The sequence below is a fragment of the Delphinapterus leucas genome, chromosome X, assembly GCF_059928025.1.
Source record: "Delphinapterus leucas isolate spDelLeu-1000000601 "Yukka" chromosome X, BTC_Dleu_Yukka2, whole genome shotgun sequence".
Lineage (NCBI taxonomy): Eukaryota > Metazoa > Chordata > Mammalia > Artiodactyla > Monodontidae > Delphinapterus > Delphinapterus leucas.
In genome coordinates this window covers 111,363,180-111,384,447 of record NC_143150.1, presented here as the reverse complement: position 1 = coordinate 111,384,447, position 21,268 = coordinate 111,363,180, and the positions used below count along the sequence as shown (strand labels likewise).

Genomic DNA, 21,268 nt, shown 5'->3' with positions numbered 1-21,268 from the left:
TTCTGTCTCTAAAGACAGCAAATGAAAAGTCTAAACTGGAAGATGAATGGAAGGATGCTAGAGACAGGAAAACATGGCAGCAGCAAGAGGTGACCATTTATTTTTCATATCAGAGGGAGAAGAGAGATCCAAAAGGAGATAGAAAACTGCCTTGTGTTTTATAACACCTCACCTAAGCTGATATTCAGAATGAAGACATCTCATCATGAAGACTAGATTAAATAGTTTTCACTAATGTTTTGCTTGGGAAGGCAGGGAAGAAGTACATTTTTTGTTTGGGATTGAAATAGCCAGAAAGCTTTAATTACTTTTACTGTGCTATGAGTTCACTTCTCACCAAAATCATGGAAAATATGTTCTTTTGATTTGCTTGGCAGATGCATTTCTAATGCAATTGGAAGGGTATGATAACAGAAATGCCTTCAATGATCCACTGCTTTCAGGGTTCTACAAAGAATGTATTCTGACTTCACAGGCCCTGGAGGAAGGATTTTTCATACCAGCCTTCTTGATATTTGAGGTCTGATCTTCTCATCTGTTCTCTTGATGTGGCATGAGTGGGTTTTCTGCCCTTCAGCACAGCTCAGATATTTGATTGTGGCCCTTCTCTCTTCTTGGATTTGGTAGACGTTTATCAGGCTGGGACTGAGTTACCTTCCTGTTTGATGATTCTGCTCTCCCCAGTTTCCATAGCTCTGTGCTGTAATGTGCTAGATTACAGACCCTCATCGTTGAGTGCAGATTATCATCGTCTGCATACCTAGAGACTCCATCAAGAGCTGAGTCTTTGGGTCACCTCTCAAAGTGACCCCTCTACTCTGAGGGCTTACTTGAGATGAGAGAGTCCTTTTGTTCCTAGAATGTCTTTGTTTTATTCTTGGTTCAAAGACACTGGCTTTAACACTTTATACAACTAAGGTGACCTATGCTGTGTTTCAGCCATAAGATTCTCTCAGCCTTGCTTAAGAGAAGGAGGGATACTCTCAGGATGGAAACTTCATCCTGGCCAAATCTTTATAAACATTAAAGTCTTTTTAAAAAAATTTAACTCTTAAACTCAATTTGCATTATTCTAATCTGAGTGCCTTATCTCTGGGCCCTTGACTGAAACAAAACCCAATAACAGTGGATTCGAATTTTCTTTGGATTTAACTTAATGAGTGTTTGGATTCTGAAATCTGTTTTAGATTCATTCTTCTGTATCTCAAACCTGAGTCCTTGGGTGATATTTCCTCTTTGCATTTATTAATCCTTAATGCCTGCCAGGAATAGTGAAATTATATTAATTTTGTTACAAGAAAAGAAATGATAAAACAACAAGCATTACCTTACATGTTCTGCCCAGGCAATGGTATCTTCTGGGTAACTAACTTCTGGTTTATGTGTAATATTTAGCATATAGGTAATCTTTTACTTGAAAAATCAGAATATACATTTCATAGCATAATTTAAATATTTCAAAATAAAGGTAAATCACGTTCATTTTTCTCGTATAATTTAGAAGGTACTTTAGGATATTTTTCATTAGCTAAGGATATTTTAAACATTATTTATCATGGTATTCTTGAAGTAGTTAAATGTTCTAGTTAAGAGATTGGGAGGAATATTATAATCTTTAAAAAATGAAATGTGTTCTGACAATGTTTTGGTTGAAATACCTTTCTGGGTTAGATATAGGAGAAACAGGGAGAAAAGAATGCACTCAGCTAGCATTTGGGGAGAAATCGTTTTCCTTTTCCTTTCTCTGTGGGCAAAAAACATGAGATAAAAATAATCAGAATAAGGTCCTTAGGTATCGAGAATTTATTAGAATCAGAACACTTACTACTTCAGAGCAAATGAGATCTATAGATCGTTAATTGCAGCTTGGTGTCTTTTATAAGAATGCCTCATGTAGTGAGCACATTGTCCCTTCACTAAATGGGTAGTGATTATCAGGGAGATTACTGTGATTTATAAGCTCATTTTCTTCATTTTACTTTACATGTGCCAGACACTGACTCATACAATAGAAAAACAAAGCAAGGCTGATTTTTAGAAATGAAATGCTTTATTGATTATTGTTGTTCACACCAGAAAGTTATAATATATGAGATTGTTGAGTATATAGTATATAAATTTTTTAAAATGACTTTACTGCAGGCTTTAGATGATAAACTCTTAGTTTTGGTATATTACATTCCTGCCAGAATCTAAAGAGGGTTACCCAAATGGAGTAAAACAGTATTCTTTATTGTTATGGAAGGAGAAATTATTTTCCTGGAAAAAGATTCTACTTTATCCTGAAATGTACCCTTTTCAGATAAGTGTGATTTCTACAGTAACATGAAGAATTTTATGTCTTCAACCTTTATGGAGAAAAAGAGTCAGATACTAAAGTGCGATGAATAATCAGGGAGTATGATCCACAAGCAACATGTTACTCCTTGTTTTTCAACGAATGGTTTTTGGTAGCTTCAGATATCAAAGGAATGATTAGATCCTTAAGTTACTTATACATGCAAAGTTAAGTGGAGAATTTACACAGTTATTCTGATTGTTGAGAGGCAGTAAAACATGATGATAAGAGCTTGGGCTCTGTAGCTAGACTGCCTGGATTCTCATCATAGCTCTGCCAGTATGATCCTGGGCAATTTACTTAACCTCTCTGGGCATGTTTTCTTCAACTATAAAATAATGATGTTAATATTACCTAGTTCATAGGACTAAATGAGTTAATACACATAAATTGAGTGGTGTCAAGCATAATACAAATGATGAATAAGTGCTAGCTGTTAGACAAAGAAATATGTATACAGATTCATGGGCTGATTTTTCTTGATCAAGAAGCAAATTACTCTGGCAACTTCAACATTTTAAAAAACATTTTGAAGTAGTCTGTTAATTTATATGTAATGGTGTAGTGATGGGAAATGTGGTAGAGTGAGAAAGGAATCCACCATTTTTGAAGAACCCTTGTAGACTTTGAAATAAAACAAATAAGTGCTCATATTCCAGCTCTGTTCCTTGCTGGTTTCTGAACTTGAGAAGATTATTTAACCTTATAGACCCTCAATTTCCCCACCTGTTAAAGGGGGGCAGTGCTACCTTGCAGTGTTGTGAGCATTTGCAATCATGAATATAGAGTTTTTAGCGTAATGCTGATAAATAATAGGAATCAGGCAATGATTTAGCGGCTCTCTTTCACCAGCTTGATAGTGGAATTCTGTCTCATCCAAATAGCTCTCTCAGGGTCAGAGTCAGGGAAGGGACCTGGGGGAAAGTCAAGCCACTACGTTTTACTTTTTCATTTTTTTCTGCTTTGAAAGTGAAGAGCACTTGTGATATATGAGTTTCAGAAGGCATTCCATGGATAGACCCAGTGAATCGTCTCAGCAGGATTTTAGAGACACTTCTCAGTCAAATCATCCAATGAGTTGGGGCAGGCACTGGGGTACAAATCCAAGTTCACATGATACAGAGCTGTTGAGACAGGATGGAGCATAGTGTTCTGGAAGAACATCAGGAGAGAAGAAAATATCCGTCATGTGTCTCTCAAAAAGCAAGGGTCCCAAAGAGGTCAGTGTTGGGCAAAGTCAGAAATTTGAGTACACAGATGTTGCTGACTTATTTCAGAGGCTTAGCTCAGGGGCCGGCATATAGATTTGGAAGAGCAGCAAGACCAATTCCCAGTTTCAGAGGTTCTGATAAATTGCTCAGTTATCAAAGAAAAATCAGCACAAAACATGTGAGTGGTGGGGATTAACGTTTACCCAGCATCTACTTCGTGACATACACTGTGCTACATTTTCTGTATGGTAAGTACTGTTATTCTGCAGTTCTAAACTGGGGTTTGGAGAAACTAAGAAACTTGCCCAAAGTAAGAGCGCTGGCAAGTTGTAGAGCTGAGATCCACACCAAGATCTGTCTTGTTTAGCCTCTATAGATTCTCAGGGATTCTGGAACTAGAGAACAAGTCGTGGACTTAGCTGCTAGATCAGTGATACTGGGAGAAACCTTATCTTGTGAAAATGGAAGAAAACCCACAGATTATAATTAGGCACACTGTCAGACAGAGCCAGAGGTGTAGAGTGACTTGATCCTGAGTCACGGTGATAAACTATAGCACCTTAAATTTCTGAAGACTAAGGCCAGGATTTATCTCAAAGCCTGGGACTAGTTGAGCCTTGAGCGGAAAGGTGATCCCAGTGACAGGAGGAGGGCTACAGGCAAGTAACTTCACAATTCATTTGTCTCCCACCCCACCTTCCACAGTACTTTATTTTTTTAATTAATTTTCCTTGGAGTATAGTTGATTTACAATGTTGTGTTAGTTTCTGCCATACAGCAAAGTGAATCAGTTGTACATATATCCACTCTTTTCTAGATTCTTTTTCCATATAGGTCATTACAGAGTAATAAGTAGAGTTCCTTGTGCTATACAGTAGGTTCTTTTTAGTTATCTATTTTATATACAGTAGTCCTGCAGTACTTAAATGGTCCCCTGGAGTCTGCAAAGTGCGAAGCGTTAATGTAAAACTCTAAGTGCTTTTGCTGTCTAATTTGTCATCATGGAGTGGCCAAGTCATATTTATGGCGAGCAACAAGGATCCCTAAGTTAAGGATGTAGAGGTATGTTGGCAGTGTTTTATGTGGAAATTCTGTTCTCTGAATTTCATTAAAATAAATCATGGCCTGAATATCCTACGTCTAAAGGAAATAGAAAAATATTATCACCAAGTTGGAAACAGGATGAAAACAGAGATGTCTCTATTACTAAGTTATGCCAAAAAGTTTCATATTTAACTACTTATTTTTAGGACCACAGGACAGAAATTATATCTTAGATACTTAAATTACTATATGAAGGTTGGATTTTTGAGGCTAGTTAAAGTCAGGATTTGATTCCATAAAACTGATTACTCGTTAAGGCTGCCTCACAGGTGAAACATTTTATGTCACACTCAATTAGTTGAATTCTAAATTTTTTATGTGTCAGAGGATTTGTTTACCATTAGGAGAAATGGGAAACAGTTTGGGACCATTTGCATATTCTCTTTAATCATGTAGTAAGTTAAGTTGCTTGTTTGGTTAACAGAAAGAATCCCTCTTATCTACTATGGGAAGGCTTGCTTTGGACCCAGTAATATTCTTACATCATCAGGTAAGTGTCTCATTGGATTGTCAAAATTTGTGAGTGAGGATATAGTTAAATTGAAATTTTAAATATTCCAGGGACATATTTATCTTTTTTCTAGGTTGTGAAACGGTGACACATTTTGGAATGGAAGGTTAGCTTGTTTGTCACTTTCTTCAAACTTTTGTTTCCAAAATCTTCTTGTGATGTTTGGTATGTATGTATGTATGTACGTATGTATGTACGTATTTAAAATTCATTTATTTATTTATTTATTTTTGGCTGCATTGGATCTTTGTTTCTGAGCAGGCTTTTCTCTGGTTGCGGCGAGTGGGGACTACTCTTGGTTGCACCATGCGGGCTTCTCATTGCAGTGGCTTCTCTTGTTGCGGAGCACGGGCTGTAGCTGTGTGGGCTTCAGTAGCTGTAGCACATGGGCTCAGTAGTTGCGGCTCGCGGGCTCTAGAGCGCGGGCTCTAGAGCGCAGGCTCAGTAGTTGTGGCACACGGGCTTAGTTGCTCTGTGGCATGTGGGATCTTCCTGGACCAGGGCTCAAACCCGTGTCCCCTGCATTGGCAGGCGGATTCTTAACCACTGCGCCACCAGAGAAGCCCATTTGGTAATATTTAAACTGTCTCATTGGGTTGGAGCAGTCATACAAACCCAGCTCCATATAAAAACATTAGAATATTTTTTTTTTTTTTTTTTTTTTTTTTTTTGCGGTACGCAGGCCTCTCACTGTTGTGGCCTCTCCCGTTGCGGAGCACAGGCTCCAGACGCGCAGGCTCCGTGGCCATGGCACGGCATGTGGGATCTTCCTGGACCGGGGCACAAACCCCTGTCTCCTGCGTCGGCAGGCAGACTCTCAACCACTACGCCACCAGGGAAGCCCTAGAATATTTTTTTAAACGCCCAGGATCATACCACCTTAAATCAAACAAAAACAAGTGTACAATTGTTTCCATTTAAAATTTTTTCTTCCTTCTCTTCAGGATCTTTCCACGCACATATGTGATCTTTACATTTTAATTGGTTAATTTTAATTATACAATTGCATGAATACATTCTCATTGGAAAAATTCAAATACAGAAATATAAAGAGTAAAAAACGAAAGTCACCCTTCACTTTCTCCTCTCCCCTTAAACCTCATGATCCTTATTAGGTCATCCTTAACCATTATTAAAGGCTTAATATGCATCCACTTAATTCTTTCATTGTAGCTTAGTATACATATATACACATACAAACAGAAATACATTTTTAAACTATACCAATTGGGCAACACATTTTCTTCACTTAATATGTTTTATTTTTGAAGTCATCCTTATAACTCTGCTCTTAATTGATGCCCCCTTTCCTGGACTCCTGTTACATCTTACTATGTATATATATGTATTTTTTTTACATCTTTAGTAGAGTATAATTGCTTTACAATGGTGTGTTAGTTTCTGCTTTGTAACAAAGTGAATCAGTTATACATATACATATGTCCCCATATCTCTTCCCTCTTGCGTCTCCCTCCCTCCCACCCTCCCTATCCCACCCCTCTAGGTGGTCACAAAGCACCGAGCTGATCTCCCTGTGCTATGCGGCTGCTTCCCACTAGCTATCTATTTTACATTTGGTAGTGTATATATGTCCATCCCACTCTCTCACTTTGTCCCAGCTTACCCTTCCCCCTCCCCGTATCCTCAAGTCCATTCTCTAGTAGGTCTGCATCTTTATTCCTGTCTTGCTCCTAGGTTCTTCATGACCAAGAGAAAAACCAATACCGTATGCTAACACATATATATGGAATCTAAAAAAAAAAAAAAGGTCACTTAATATGTTTTTGACATATCTTTCCTTTAAAATCAGTCTCATTTTTAAAATTGCTACATAGTATTTCAAAATAGACATGGAGCATAAGATAGTTAGCCACTCCTCTACTGATGGACATTTAGATTGTTCCTCATTTTCTACTCATAAATAATGTTGAAACGAGCATCCTTGAATATACATATTCTTTTCTAGAATAGATATTTAGAAGTGGAATTGTCAGGGTGAAAGATATCTTCAGTTTAGTTGAATTTAGATTGAAGCTGTCAATTTCTCATTTAAAAAACTATAAAGTTTATGCTCCCAGTGGTATTGCAAGAGAGTACCATTTCTACACATCCCTGTCAACATTGACTATAGTAAATCTTTTACTATTTTGCTAATCTGATGGGTCAAAAGGATAAACATTATTTCCATTTTAATTACTTGATCATAATAATTTTTTTTTTTTTTTTTTTTGCGGTTCGCGGGCCTCTCAATGTTGTGGCCTCTCCCGTTGCGGAGCACAGGCTCCGGACGCGCAGGCTCAGCGGCCATGGCTCACGGGCCCAGCCGCTCCGTGGCATGTGGGATCTTCCCGGACCGGGGCACGAACCTGTGTCCCCTGCATCGGCAGGTGGACTCTCAACCACTGCGCCACCAGGGAAGCCCGATCATAATAATATTTTAATCACAGATTTAATTTGCTAATCTTTACTTAGAAATATATATATATATATAGACTGCATTGGGTGTTAGTTGCAGCATGTGGGATCCTCGTTGCAGCACGTAGGATCCTCCACTGTGGCGCGTGAGCTCCTCCTTGTGGAGCGCATGCTTCTCTTTAGTTGTGGTGCACAGGCTCAGTAGTTGCGGCGTGTGGGCTCTCTAGTTGTGGCGTGCGGGCTGCAGAGCTCGTGGGCTCTGTAGTTGTGGCACATGGGCTCCAGAGTGCGTGGGCTCTCTAGTTGTGGTGCGTGGGCTCTCTAGTTGTGGCCCACGTGCTCAGTAGTTGCAGTGCGTCGGCTTAGTTGCCCCGCAGCATGTGAGGTCTTAGTTCCCCGACCAGGGGTTGAACCCCCATCCCCTGCGTTGTAATGCATATTCTTAATCACTGGACCACCAGGGAAGTCCCGTACTTTTTTTTTTTTTTTTTAATATTTATTTTATTTTTGGCTGTGTTGGGTCTTAGTTGTGGCACTCAGGATCTTTTGTTGTAGCGCGCGGGCTTTTCTCTAGTTGTGGTGTGTGGGCTTCTCTCTAGTTGTGGCACACAGGCTCCAGAGCGTGTGGGCTCTGTAGTTGTGGCACGTGGGCTCCAGAGCGTGTGGACTCTGTAGTTGTGGCATGTGGGTTGTCTAGTTGTGGCACACAGGCTCAGTAGTTGCAGTGCACGGGCTTAGTTGCCCCGCGGCATGTGGGATCTTAGTTCCCTGACCAGGGATTGAACCCGTGTCCCCTGCATTGGAAGGCAAATTCTTAACCACTGGCCCACCAGGAAGTCCTGAAGTCCCTTACTTAGAATCTACTTATTTATAGCAGAGTGTCATATGGTTTTAGTTTTTTTGTTTTGTTTTTTGGGTTTTTTTGGTCTGCTGTAGTAATGGTGTTAAATTAAGCTCATCGTATAATTTGAGAAGATTTTCTTACTTTCCTATGATCTGGAACTATTTATACACAATATAGGAACCTGTATTGAAACCTTCTCTTCCTGGTGACTTTTGTCCTGGTTGGTTTTTAAATTTCTTTCATGATCATCAGCCTCTTCGTGTTTTTTACATCTTAAGTCTATTTTGGTAACTAACTTATATAGTTTAGAAAATCATTAAGGTCATCTGGCTTTCACATTTATTAAGTGTGAAGTGATACATATTGTTTTCTTACAATTTTATTTAGTATTATCTCTATCTCTAGTTATTCTCATTTCAGAATCCAAGTGTGTGTTTGTGTTCTCTTTTTCTTAGCTGTGTTTTTGTTACTTAATTAGCTTTTTCAAAAAACTGGGTTTTGGGCTTCCCTGGTGGTGCAGTGGTTGAGAGTCCGCCTGCCAATGCAGGGGACATGGGTTCATGCCCCGGTTCGGGAAGATCCCACATGCCGCGGAGCAGCTGGGCCCGTGAGCCATGGCCGCTGAGCCTGCGCGTCTGGAGCCTGTGCTCCGCAACGGGAGAGGCCACAACAGTGAGAGGCCCGCGTACTGCAAAATAAATAAATAAATAAAAACAAAAAAACAAACTGGGTTTGGTTTTTTCTTTTTGTGGTTATTTTCTACATTATTATTTTAGCTTTTATTTATTTTTAAAATTTGTTTTTTATTTTTGTCAAAGTCACATATGCACATAGTTTAAAGAATTAAGCAGTTTTACAAGGCACGTTATAAGAAACATGGAGTCCTCTTGCTCCTATTTCTTACTCTCAAGTGTTTTAGATGATTCATATGATATTATTTCCATATCTCTATATAGCATGCTTATATGGCTACTTCTTGATGTCTCAGTTTCAAGCATTATCAACTGACTTCCCATCATATATGATGGAGAATTAACTTTCTGTCCAGCTACTCCCCATCCTTATCATCCCCCCATTTTCTAACCATGCTCCCCAGGCTCCCAATTTGTTGTAGTTTTGCTTACATCAATATTGAGGATTTACATTATTATGAATAAGTCAGTGGTTTTCATATTGGCTGTCCATTTAAATCACTTGGGGAGCTTAAAAAATACTGATGCTTGGGGCTTCCCTGGCGGCGCAGTGGATAAGAATCTGCCTGCCAATTCAGGGGACACAGGTTCGATCCCTGGTCCGGGAAGATCCCATATGCCGCAGAGCAACTAAGCCTGTGAGCCACAACTACTGAGTCTGCGCTCTAGAGCCTGCAAGCCACAACTACTGAAGCCCACATGCTTAGAGCCTGTGCTCCACAACAAGAGAAGCCACTGCAGTGAGAAGCCTGCGCACCGCAGCGAACAGTAGCCCCTGCTCACCACAACTAGAGAAAGCCCGTGTGCAGCAACGAAGACCCAGCACAGCCAAAAACTAAATAAATGAAATGAAGAGTAAAAAAAAATACTGATGCCTACTTCTGATTTAATTGATCTAGGTGTGGTTTGGGCATCTGAAGTTTTAAAAGCTCCTTAGATGATTCTAATGTTTGGCCAAGGTTGAGAACCAAGAAAAGGTTATTCACAGTTGATTACTCGGTTTAATTTTCCTTTCTGCGAAACCTGTTAATTTTCCTCAGAGGTATTATCTTCTTTTTACATTTGCTTCATTTTCTATGTTCTTATCCTTAATTCAACCCCACATTCCTCTCAATATGTTCATGTTCATCAAGTGTTCATTCAGTGTTATCTTCTGGAAGAAATCAGTCTGGGAGCCTTCAGAACAGTTCTTGCCTTACTTAGTTGCTCTCTAAGCTGTTCCAAGTAGTCATCTCAGTATCTTACTCCACCATCCTTCTGAGAGTTCCTTTCTCTTCTCTTGTTTTGGCTTCTGGTTTTCTGGATCCTATGTCTTCTTCTCCTCTTGGTTTACTACCTCATTATGATAGAGCACCTCTCTTAACTTCCATACAGAGAAGAGTTCATAGAAGGTGACTTTTTAGAAATTATCTTTGCAGTAATACTTTAGCTGCCTATATAAATTTTGGTTGGAGATCATTTTTCTTCAGAATTTTAAAAGAAAATGCCTCCTTTTAATTTCCAGTGATGCCACTGAGAAGTCTCATGTCATTCTGCTTTTTATGAGACCTATTTTTTTTCTCTCTCTGAAAGCTTTGAGGATCTTCTCTTTATTTAATGTTCTGAGATTTCCTGATGGTATGACATGGAGAGGATCTATTTTTATCAATTGGTGGGTTCTTTCAATCTGGAAACTCAGGTCTTTCAGTTGTGGGACATATTTATGAATAATGTTTTTTGATGATTTCTTCCTCTCCATCTTCTCTCCTCTCTTTCTGGAACTTCTTTTATTGGGATGTTAGGCCTCTTGGAAGTGTCCTGTGATTTCATTTTCTCTCTCCTTCTCCATCTCTTTGTCCTTTTACTGTGACTTCTGGGAGATCCTGAATAATATTTTCCCTCCTCTTACAATTTTAAAAACAGCTATCATTTGATTTTCTTGTTAATTCTTGGAATATTCCTTTGTTTTAAAGCATCCTTCTCTTCTTTCCTAGAAACAACATCTTCTCATTTCCTTACAGGGAAAATAACGATAGTTTTTCTTTAAGTTTTCTTTCCCTTTCTTTCTATTTCTTCCAACTTTTGCTTTGCTTTTTTATCTGTGTGTGTGTGTGTGTGATATTAGAGGTCTTCTAATAGTAATTAATTAATTAATTAATTCTTGGTTGTGTTGGGTCTTCGTTGCTGCACAGGCTTTCTCTAGTTGCGGCGAGCAGGGGCTACTCTTCGTTGTGGTGTGTGGGCTTCTCACTGCAGTGGCTTCTCTTGTTGTGGAGCATGGGCTCTAGGTGCGCGGGCTTCAGTAGTTGTGGCGCACAGGCTTAGTTGCTCTGAGGCATGTGGGATCTTTCCCGGACCAGGGCTTGAACTCGTGTCCCCTGCATTGGCAGGCAGATTCTTAACCACTGTGCCACCAGGGAAGTCCCAGAGGCCTTCTAACATCTAGGGATTTTTGAGTGTTCACTTCTGCATAACAGGTGACCACTAAATGCTCATCAGGGACTTCTTTGCAGATAGCTGAGACTTGTTGTCTGTAGCTTCTGGCTAGACCTTTCTGTAGACATACTCCATAATGTCATTTTTTAAGTATATTTCTTCTTGGCAGTCAGAGTTCCTAGAAAAGTACTCTTCCATTTCCCTGCTGGGTGGGGGTAGGGGGCGGTGGTGGTGTATAACACTGGCTGCCATATTTTGAGAGCCAAGTAGAGGAAGAAAGTTAGAAGTCTTAACATTCAGCATGCAAATCATACCACACTTCACATCATACCACACTTTCAGTGTGGTACCCTTCTGTCAACTGTGCATGATATTCCACAGTCTACAGAACCTGCATTTTTTTGCCTCCAGAGAATAAACTACGGTCTTCTTCTGGGTAGTAGAGAGACCTTTCCTGACTGCATGGAGTGAGATGGGAGATCTTTTTTCCCTCACCAGATGTTGATTTTATCTTCTTGTGTTAGCCTCTTCATCACTGCACTTCAGAGGTAACTGGAACAACAAATTTTGATGCATTTTGGAGGATCTGTGGTATAAACCAAGTTCTTCCTTGGCTTTCTGCATTGCTGGCATAGGATTCAGCTTTCTCAATTCTGGTACATAGGCAACCGTTTGTTCATTTGCTTTGCAGGTACCAAAATTCTGTTTCTGTTTGTTCTTCTCCTGTTTGTGTCTTTGGAAATCTGTGACTATTTAAAAAAAAAAATAATTCCTTTACTGTCATTGAATTTTTTTTTTTAAGAAATACGTAGGAGACATATGTGCTCTGTCATCTATAAAATGGTTTAATTCTATTATTTTCAGAGAATATATTTTGTATTATTTCAGTCCTTTGAAATTTGTTAAGATTTGTTTTATGGCCCGGAAGATAGCTTATCTTGGTAAACGGTCCGTGTATATTTGAAAAAATTGTGTATTCTGCTATTGTTTGGTGGAGTGTTCTATAAATGTCACTGAGATCAAGCTGGTTGACTGTGTTGTTCAGGTCAACTACATCCTTATGATTTTCTTTTAATTTTCTTTCTTTTAAAAATATTTATTTATTTATTTGGTTGCATCAGGTCTTAGTTGTGGCACGCGGGATCTTCATTGTGGCATGCCTGGTCTTTCGTTGTGGTGTGTGGGCTCTTTGTTGTGGCACGTGGGCTTCTCTCTAGTTGTGGTGCATGGACTCAGTAGTTGCGGTACGCAGGCTCTCTAGTTGTGGTGCGCAGGCTCCAGAGCACACGGGCTCAGTAGTTGTGGCATGAGGAGGGCTCTCTAATTGTGGCACATGAGCTCTAGTGTGCACGGGCTCAGTAGTTGTGGCATGCAGGCTTAGTTGCACCGCGGCATGTGGGAAATTAGTTCCCTGACCAGGGATCGAACCCATGTCCCCTGCATTGGAAGGCAGATTCTTAACCACTGGATCACGAGGGAACACCCTCTTTTGGTTTCCTATAAATGGAATTTTTACTTTTGTTGTTATAATGATCTCATCTACTTTTTTTGGTGTTATTTTTTAGCATCTTGGAGTAATGTTATTTTCAAAGTTTTAGGTTTTCTAATAAATGCTTTTAGTGCAATGAATTTTCCTCTTAGTATCACTTGGCCTGCAGTGCAGTGTTTTGATATCTAGTCCTCTGATTATCAGTTATTTCTAGAGGATTTTAAAATATAGTTTTTCTGTGTACCTTAACACAAGAAGATTATTTTTTCTATTAAACCTCTAGTAAAGTAGCATGCAGTAAAATTGTCTTTTTTGTTGTAAAGAATCTATGAATGTGCTGGAATTCATAGAAGGATACTCTTTAATTGTTAAGAATTAAAAAGTTTTTCTTTCCACTGTTCTCAGAGAATTTGGTCCAAATGTTCTTTTTAAATTTTTTTGAAAATTTTCATATGGCTTACTTAACACAGTCATTTATAAATATTTTTATGGATATTTAAAAAGATGGTATGTAAGATGTCTAGTATATGCTACTAGTTCAGTTGTTAGTCATCTCACTCTTATGACTTAATTTATAAACTGAACTTCTGTAAAAAGTGGTTGGTGTGTTCCACTGCAATTCATGACTCATAATTTATCCTTTTTGTTTTTCGTTTGTTTGCTTTATAAGTAGTTATTTAAATATTATTAAAATCTTTTTCTTTTTTTAAGAATTTATATTATTTATTTATCTTTGTCTGCATTGGGTCTTCATTGCTGCGTGCGGGCTTTCTCTAGTTGTGGTAAGCGGGGGCTGCTCTTCGTTGTGGTGTGCAGGCTTCTCATTGTGGTGGCTCCTCTTGTTGCCGAGCACAGGCTCTAGGCGCACGGGCTTCAGTAGTTGTGGCATGCGGGCTCAGTAGTTGTGGTGCACAGGCTTAGTTGCTCCACAGCATGTGGGATCTTCCCGGACCAAGGCTCGAATCCGTGTCCTGCAATGGCAGGCAAATTCTTAACCACTGCACCACCAGGGAAGCCCTATTTAAATATTTTGAAGCTATCTTGTTACATGCACAAAAAGTTTTGATTATTGTATCTTCTTGTATTATATTATTCATCAATATAAAAAGAAATATAATTTCTTTTGTCCATTTTAATGTTCACCTTGAATTCTACTCCACTTTTCTTTTAGCTAATTTTGGCTTGGGTATCATTTTAATCCCTATATATTTTTAAAATTATTTAATTTATTTATTTAATTAGTTGCAGCAGGCGGGCTCCTTAGTTGTGGCTCGCTGGCTCCTTAGTTGCAGCTTGTTGGCTCTTTAGCTGTGACAGGTGGGCTCCTTAGTTGCAGCTTGCCAGCTCCTTAGTTTCGGCATGTGAACTCTTTAGTTGCAGTAGGTGGACTCCTTAATTGTGGCTCGTGGGCTTCTTGGTTGCGGCTCTCCGGCTGCTTAGTTGCAGCATTGCAGGCTCCTTAGTTGTGGCATGCGAACTCTTAGTTGCAACATGCATGTGGGATCTAGTTCCCTGACCAGGGATCGAACCCAGGCCCCCTGCATTGGGAGCACAGGGTCTTAACCACTGCACCACCAGGGAAGTCCCAATCCCTATATTTAAAAGCATTATTTTTTATTTTAAGAATGTGTTTGAGGGGCTTCCCTGGTGGTGCAGTGGTTAAGAATCCGCCTGCCAATGCAGGGGACACAGCTTCGAGCCCTGGTCTGGGAAGATCCCACATGCTGCAAAGCAACTAAGCCTGTGCACCACAACTACTGAGCCTGTGCTTTAGAGCCTGTGAGCCACAACTACTGAGCCCGTGTGCCACAATTACTGAAGCCCGCGGGCCTAGAGCCCATGCTCTGCAACAAGAGAAGCCACCACAATGAGAAGCCCGCACACCACAAGAAAGAGTAGCCCCTGCTCGCCGCAACTAGAGAAAGCCCACGCACAGCAACAAAGACCCAACATAGCGAAAAATAAATAAATAAAATAAATAAATTTATTTTAAAAAAAGTGTCTTTGAGACAGTCTCTTCAGCAAGTGGTGCTGGAAAAGCTGGACAGCTGCATGTAAATCAATGAAGTTAGAATAAACTCTCACACCATACATAAAAATAAACTCAAAATGGCTTCAAGACTTAAATATAAGACATGATACCATAAAACTCCTAGAAGAGAACATAGGCAAAATATTCTCTGACATAAATTGTACCAATGTTTTCTTAGGTCAGTCTCCCAAGGCAATAGAAATAAAAGCAAAAATAGACAAATTGGACCTAATCAAACTTTCAAACTTACAAGCTTCTGTACAGCAAAGGAAACCATAAATAAAATGAAAAGACCACCTACAGACTGAAAGAAAATATTTGCAAATGATGAGATTGACAAGGGCTTAATTTCCACAATATACAAACACATCATACAATTCAATAGCAAAAAAACAACCCAATCAAAAAATGGGCAGAAGACCTAAATAGACATTTCTCCTAAGAAGACATACAGATAGATGGCCAATAGGCACATGAAAAGATGCTCATCATCGCTAAATATTAGAGAAATGCAAATCAAAACTACAGTGAGATACCACCTCACGCTAGTCAGAATGGCCATCATTTAAAAGTCTACAAATAATAAATGTTGGAGAGAATGTGGTGAAAAGGGAACCCTCTCGCACTGTTGGTGGGAATGTAAATTGGTGCGGCCATTATGGAAAACATTATGGAGGTTACTCAAAAAATTAAAAATGGGGTTGCCGTATGATCTAGCAATCCCACTCCTGGGTGTATACCCAGACAAAACTATAATTCTAAAAGGTACATGCACCCCAGTGTACATAGCAGTGTATGTACAATAGCCAAGACATGGAAACAACCTAAATGTCCATTGAGAGATGAATAGATGAAGAAGATGTGGTACATATACAGAGTGGAATACTATTCAGCCATAAAACAGAATGAAATAATCCCATTTGCAGCAACATGGATGGACCTAGATATTATCATACTAAGCGAAGTAAGTCAGAAAGAGACAAATACCTTATGATATCACTTATATGTGGAATCGAAAATATGACACAAATGAACATATCTATGAAACAGAAACAGACTCACAGACATAATGAACGGACTTGTGGTTGCCAAGGGGGAGGGGGGTTGCGAGAGGGAAGGATTGGGTGCTTGGGGTTAGTAGATGCACACTATTGTATATAAGATGGATAAACAACAAGGTCCAGGGAACTATATTCAGTATCCTGTGATAAACCAGAATGGAAAAGAATATGAAAAAGTATATATAGATGTATAACTGAGTCACTTTGCTGTACAGCAGAAATTAACACAACATTGTAAATCAATTGTACTTCAATGAAATAAAAAAAAAAGAATGTCCTTTATAAACAACATGTCTGGAATTTATTTTATTTGTGTGTTTGCCCTGAGACTCTCTGTCTTTAACATGGTTATTTAACCAGTTTTACATTTATTGTTATTCCTGATATGTAGGATGCATTCTTGCCATCTGATTTATTTCATGTTTTCTCTTAACCACAATTTCTCTTTTCTTTTCCAGCCTTTTGTTTTACTTATTGAATTTCCTTTGTTTCAGTTTTTAGCTCAAGTAGTTTGATAACTGCATATGCTACTTATGCTCTTCTGTTAGCTAGCTTTAAAATTTACCACACATTTAAACATATTTTTCTACCACTTCTAGAATCAATTAGTATTGCTCTTCTTACAATATTTTCTTAGCTATAATAAAATCGGAGAAACATTTTCATATCCATTTTTATTAATATTACATGTGCACGTTCATTGTTAAATCACCTTCTTAATTATTATTTTAATAGCTACTTAATATTACATTGAATTGTTATAATATGAAATATATATCATATCGGATTAAGGACACATCCTACTCTGGTATGACCTCATCTTAACTAATTACATCTGCAGTGACTATATGTATTTTTAAAAAATATATATATAACATTTAAATAAGCAAACAGATATCTGTTCCCCTACTGTGTGTGATTTTGGTTCTTTAAATGATTGATTATGATATCCATTGCTGTGGTTGAATATATTTGTGCCGGTAGAGTTTCTAATTCAGCACATTAATTCTCTGGATTGAGTTTATGGGATGGCACAGTCTTCTCTTTATGAATATCAAAAGTTTTATCTCCATTGGATAACATTCTTTTTGGTATATAGTATAAAGGGATTGTAGAGACAACGTAGTGAGCTGGGTAAGGTGCTAAAGGAGAATGGTATAGATGAATGACTAGCCTACAGCAGAGAAGAGGGCCTCAGAGTGAGATCCAGGCAGCTAGATAGTGGAAAGTTCAGTTAGGATGTGCTTGGAAACATCAGGGGAATTAAATAGAAACAGAAGTGAATAGGAAAGGTTAAAAGGTAAAATGATGTCTTTTCTCCATTTATTTGCAGAGGGCAGGTAATAACAGTCACAAGGGAGTAAAAACTCATGAATTCAGAAAAGAGGTTGCAACGACTGTCATCCCAGGTAGTAAATGAGTGTCTGGAGCCTGGATAAACTCAAAGATTGGGATGAATTCCTCACTATGTTAAGTTACAAGAGGACATTGTAACTGATTCTATGCATAAGATTATGGACTGGAATAAGTTAATAATAGTTCAGAAGGCTACTGCATAGTGCCTACATGCTTGCTTACTTTAAACGCTTACTTCAATTTATATAATTTTTAAAAGTTCAGTTATTGAAAGATGAGTTGTATAAAAGTATACTTTTGTACATTTCAGATAAACTACAACTTTGAAGAATGAACCTGTTATATGTTGACATGTGTCCCCGTCCCCCCCCCCAAAAAAGATATGTTGAATCCCTAACTCGCAGTACCTCAGAATGTGATCTTATTTGGAAATGGGGTCACTGCAGACGTAATTAGTTAAGATGAGGTCATACTAGAGTAGGATGGGTCCTTAATCTGATATGACTGGTATCCTTGTAAGAGAAGAGACACAGGCACAGACACATGGGTAGAGATGCTATGTGACAGTGGAGGCAGAGAATGAAGTGCTGCAGCTGAAAGTCAGGGATCGCCAAGGATTGACAGTGACTACCAGAAGCAAGGAAGAGGCAAGAAAGAGTTCTGTCCAGTCTCAGAGGAAGCCCGTCTCTGCTGACACCTTGATTTTGGACTTCTAGTCTCCAGAATGGTGGGGAAATAAGTTTCTGTTATACAGCAGCCAATAGGTAATCAACACAGAACCTATTAATTTTACCAGAGGGCTGTGACTGAAGCATCCTAGCTACAACAGGCCAGCCTATCCTAAGTGAAACAGGAAATAGTCTTTTCAGTGTGGAGATGCTAATGTGACTACCAAGTCAAAGGTATGATGAGTCCTGAAGGAATATCAAGCTGGAAAGAAACTGCTACCTCTGCACTAGCAGATTCTTATCTACCCACTTCCTTGCCCAGCTTACAAATGAGGGTGGTAAAGAAAGTTGGATCGAATAGAATTGAATATCCATTATGTGTGGCATATTCTAGGAACTCCGGAGCATAAAGATATAATGCTTATTATATAATGCTTATTATATTGAACCATATGAAATTGCTATTTTTTGGGTAAAAGATTAGTTAAATAGTGACAATTTCATATGGTTCAACCTAATAGATTATACTGGAATTTAGAAGGTGATATTATACAGATTTCTAACAATAAACGGGACCACATAATAAACATCAAATGAGAATTATTGCATCTTAAAAGATGGGAAAGATTCAGGAAGACCCTGGAAAGTGATGCGTATTTGGGGGTGGGTAGTGAAGGGACCAGTTTCACCGGAGATGTAAGTCCACATGCAGGAGTCAGGAGGGAAAGTTCTAGAAAAGTATCTTGGGCGTATGTCAACGAAGATCTTCAATGCTAGACTAAGGAGTTCCAGTTTATTTTTATGAAATTAGTGAATAAATTGTCAAAGATTGCCTGGAAAAGAAGATTGGAAGTGACAGCTTAGGAAATTAATTCAGCATATATTTATTTAACGAATATTTGTTGAGGCCAGTTTGTTGTGCAGGCAGATTGGAGAGTTATAGGACTGAAGACCTGGAAACCAAGTAAGAGATTATTAATTGCTGACTTTGTTGTTACTACAGTGTAACTATGGTGTTATATGTACTTGAACTGGAGTGGTAGGGGTGGAAAGGAAAAATTAAGGTGGCTTGGAGAACACCTGAGAGAGCTTGGTGATATATTGTGCAAGAAGGAGGTGGAGTCAAAGGAGGTGACATCAGAGTTTTGCATTTGAGTGAATTTAAGAATGGCCTTGGGCTTCCCTGGTGGCGCAGTGGTTAAGAATCCGCCTGTCAATGGAGGGGACACGGATTCGAGCCCTGGTCGGGGAAGATCCCACATGCTGCGGAGCAACTAAGCCCGTGCACCACAACTACTGAGCCTGCGCTCTAGAGCCCGTGCTCTGCAACAAGAGAAGCCACTGCAATGAGAATCCCGTGCACCGCAACAAAGAGTAGCCCCCGCTCGCCACAACTAGAGAAAGCCCACGCGCAGCAACGGAAGACTCAACACAGGCAAAAATAAAATAAATAAATTTATATATAAAAAAAAAGAATGGCCTTAATAACAAAAATGGAGGAAGCAAGAGAGGAGGCTGGTTCCGGGATTGAGGTGCTGGTTTTTTAAAAAAACCTTAAATTTAAAGTAATAGTAAGATATCTTAGTAGAACTTTCCAGCATAGGACAGAGAATGAGGTTAACTCAGAGTTGCCAAGAGGGAGTTTATGGTTGAGGGTGTGAACGTGGACCAGATCTCTGAGGGAGAAATCATATTAGAGAAAAGTAGAAGATTGGATCTTGCAGGATGACAGTGATTAAATTTAAATTATGCATATTATTCCCAATTTTATAGCTTTTAATTATAACCCCTCTCTGACATTGTCCTTCCAGACTGAAAAATCTTACTCATTTCTATCCTTGATCAAATAGTAGCTCTACTTCACAGCATTCTTGAAGTTCAGGGACTAATATAATCATTACATATTTTTCTCTTATCACCAGATGATTTTGTAAAAGGGCAGACTGCTATTTGTGGTTTGATTTTTCAGCACCTTTATGTTTTGGAAATTAAGTCCCCTGAAGGAGGGAGTATGTCTTATTTAACTCTATCTCCAGCATTCAGCATTTAGAATTCACTGCAAAGTAGGTAGTTAATACATGTTTCTCATACAAATGAATTTTGGAGATACTATTAAAAAACATGTCAATTTACTTAGAATGTTTCATAGAACAGTACAGTAAGTAGTTCATTCAAACTTCTAAAATACTGGGTTTACATCTTGTTGAACTATGGCTTTTATCAAGTGAAATCCAGAGGGTTAAAAGCACAAGTTTGGTTTAAAGAATGGATCTCTATTTTTAGAAACTAGCCGTTGTACAATATCAGCCTTCCTATCTATTAAACTATAATAGCTAAAATCATGTGTCAAAATTCCTCCTCAGTCTCTAAAATCCAGTGTATTAGGTTTGCTATGAAGTTTCCTTCAGCTTACATATTTTTTCTTTTTTTAAACAGAGTTAAAGAGATCATTTTTTCCCCTGGCACTTAAACTGTGAGAGAGACAAGGACAAATTGGGTCCTATTACAACCTTGCAGACTGCCCCGCTCCAGGCTGCAGCAGGAAGCATCAGGTAGCCTGATTGAATTCATTTCTTCCATGTACCAGCTGGCGTCACATTCCAGATCTTGAAATTCCCAAGGTTCATTTATCTTCACAGTTTCTTACTTGACAATGAAAAGAGGACTACCAAGCTGATTCTGCATTTAACGTCCCATAATGCCAATCTTGGTGCATTGTTTTATGAATTATATAGGTAAAAGAGCTTATACAGTATTTGACAAAAGGACCATTCTCCAGTTGTTTGTGAAGCTAGTTAACCACAAGAGTTAGAGCAGTGCTATTTCCTTTTCTAATTTAAATATGATATTTGGATCGAGTTACAGAGAATTGGAATGACAACTCAGGACAGAGGTATCAGCTGTTAATTAAAAATTAGTGGGAGAGTCCATTCTCTATGTCTGTGTCTTTATTCCTGTCCTGCCCCTAGGTTCTTCAGAACCTTTTTTTTTCTTTTTCTTTTAGATTCCATATATATGTGTTAGCACACAGTATTTGGTTTTCTCTTTCTGACTTACTTCACTCTGTGTCCACCTAGAGAGGTGGGATAGGGAGGGTGGGAGGGAGACGCAAGAGGGAGGAGATATGGGGAT

General features: G+C 38.8%; 1 long non-coding RNA gene across 1 annotated transcript in view; it reads left to right on the top strand.

Annotated features, from left to right (window-relative positions):
* Positions 1-21,048, top strand: part of LOC149744391 (uncharacterized) — a 28,306-nt gene extending 7,258 nt beyond the window's left edge. The window contains exons 3-4 of the long non-coding RNA XR_016391387.1: positions 5,078-5,270; positions 20,573-21,048. This is a non-coding gene — a long non-coding RNA (uncharacterized LOC149744391). The remainder of the gene's footprint in view (positions 1-5,077; positions 5,271-20,572) is intronic.
* Positions 21,049-21,268: the final 220 nt, after the last annotated feature.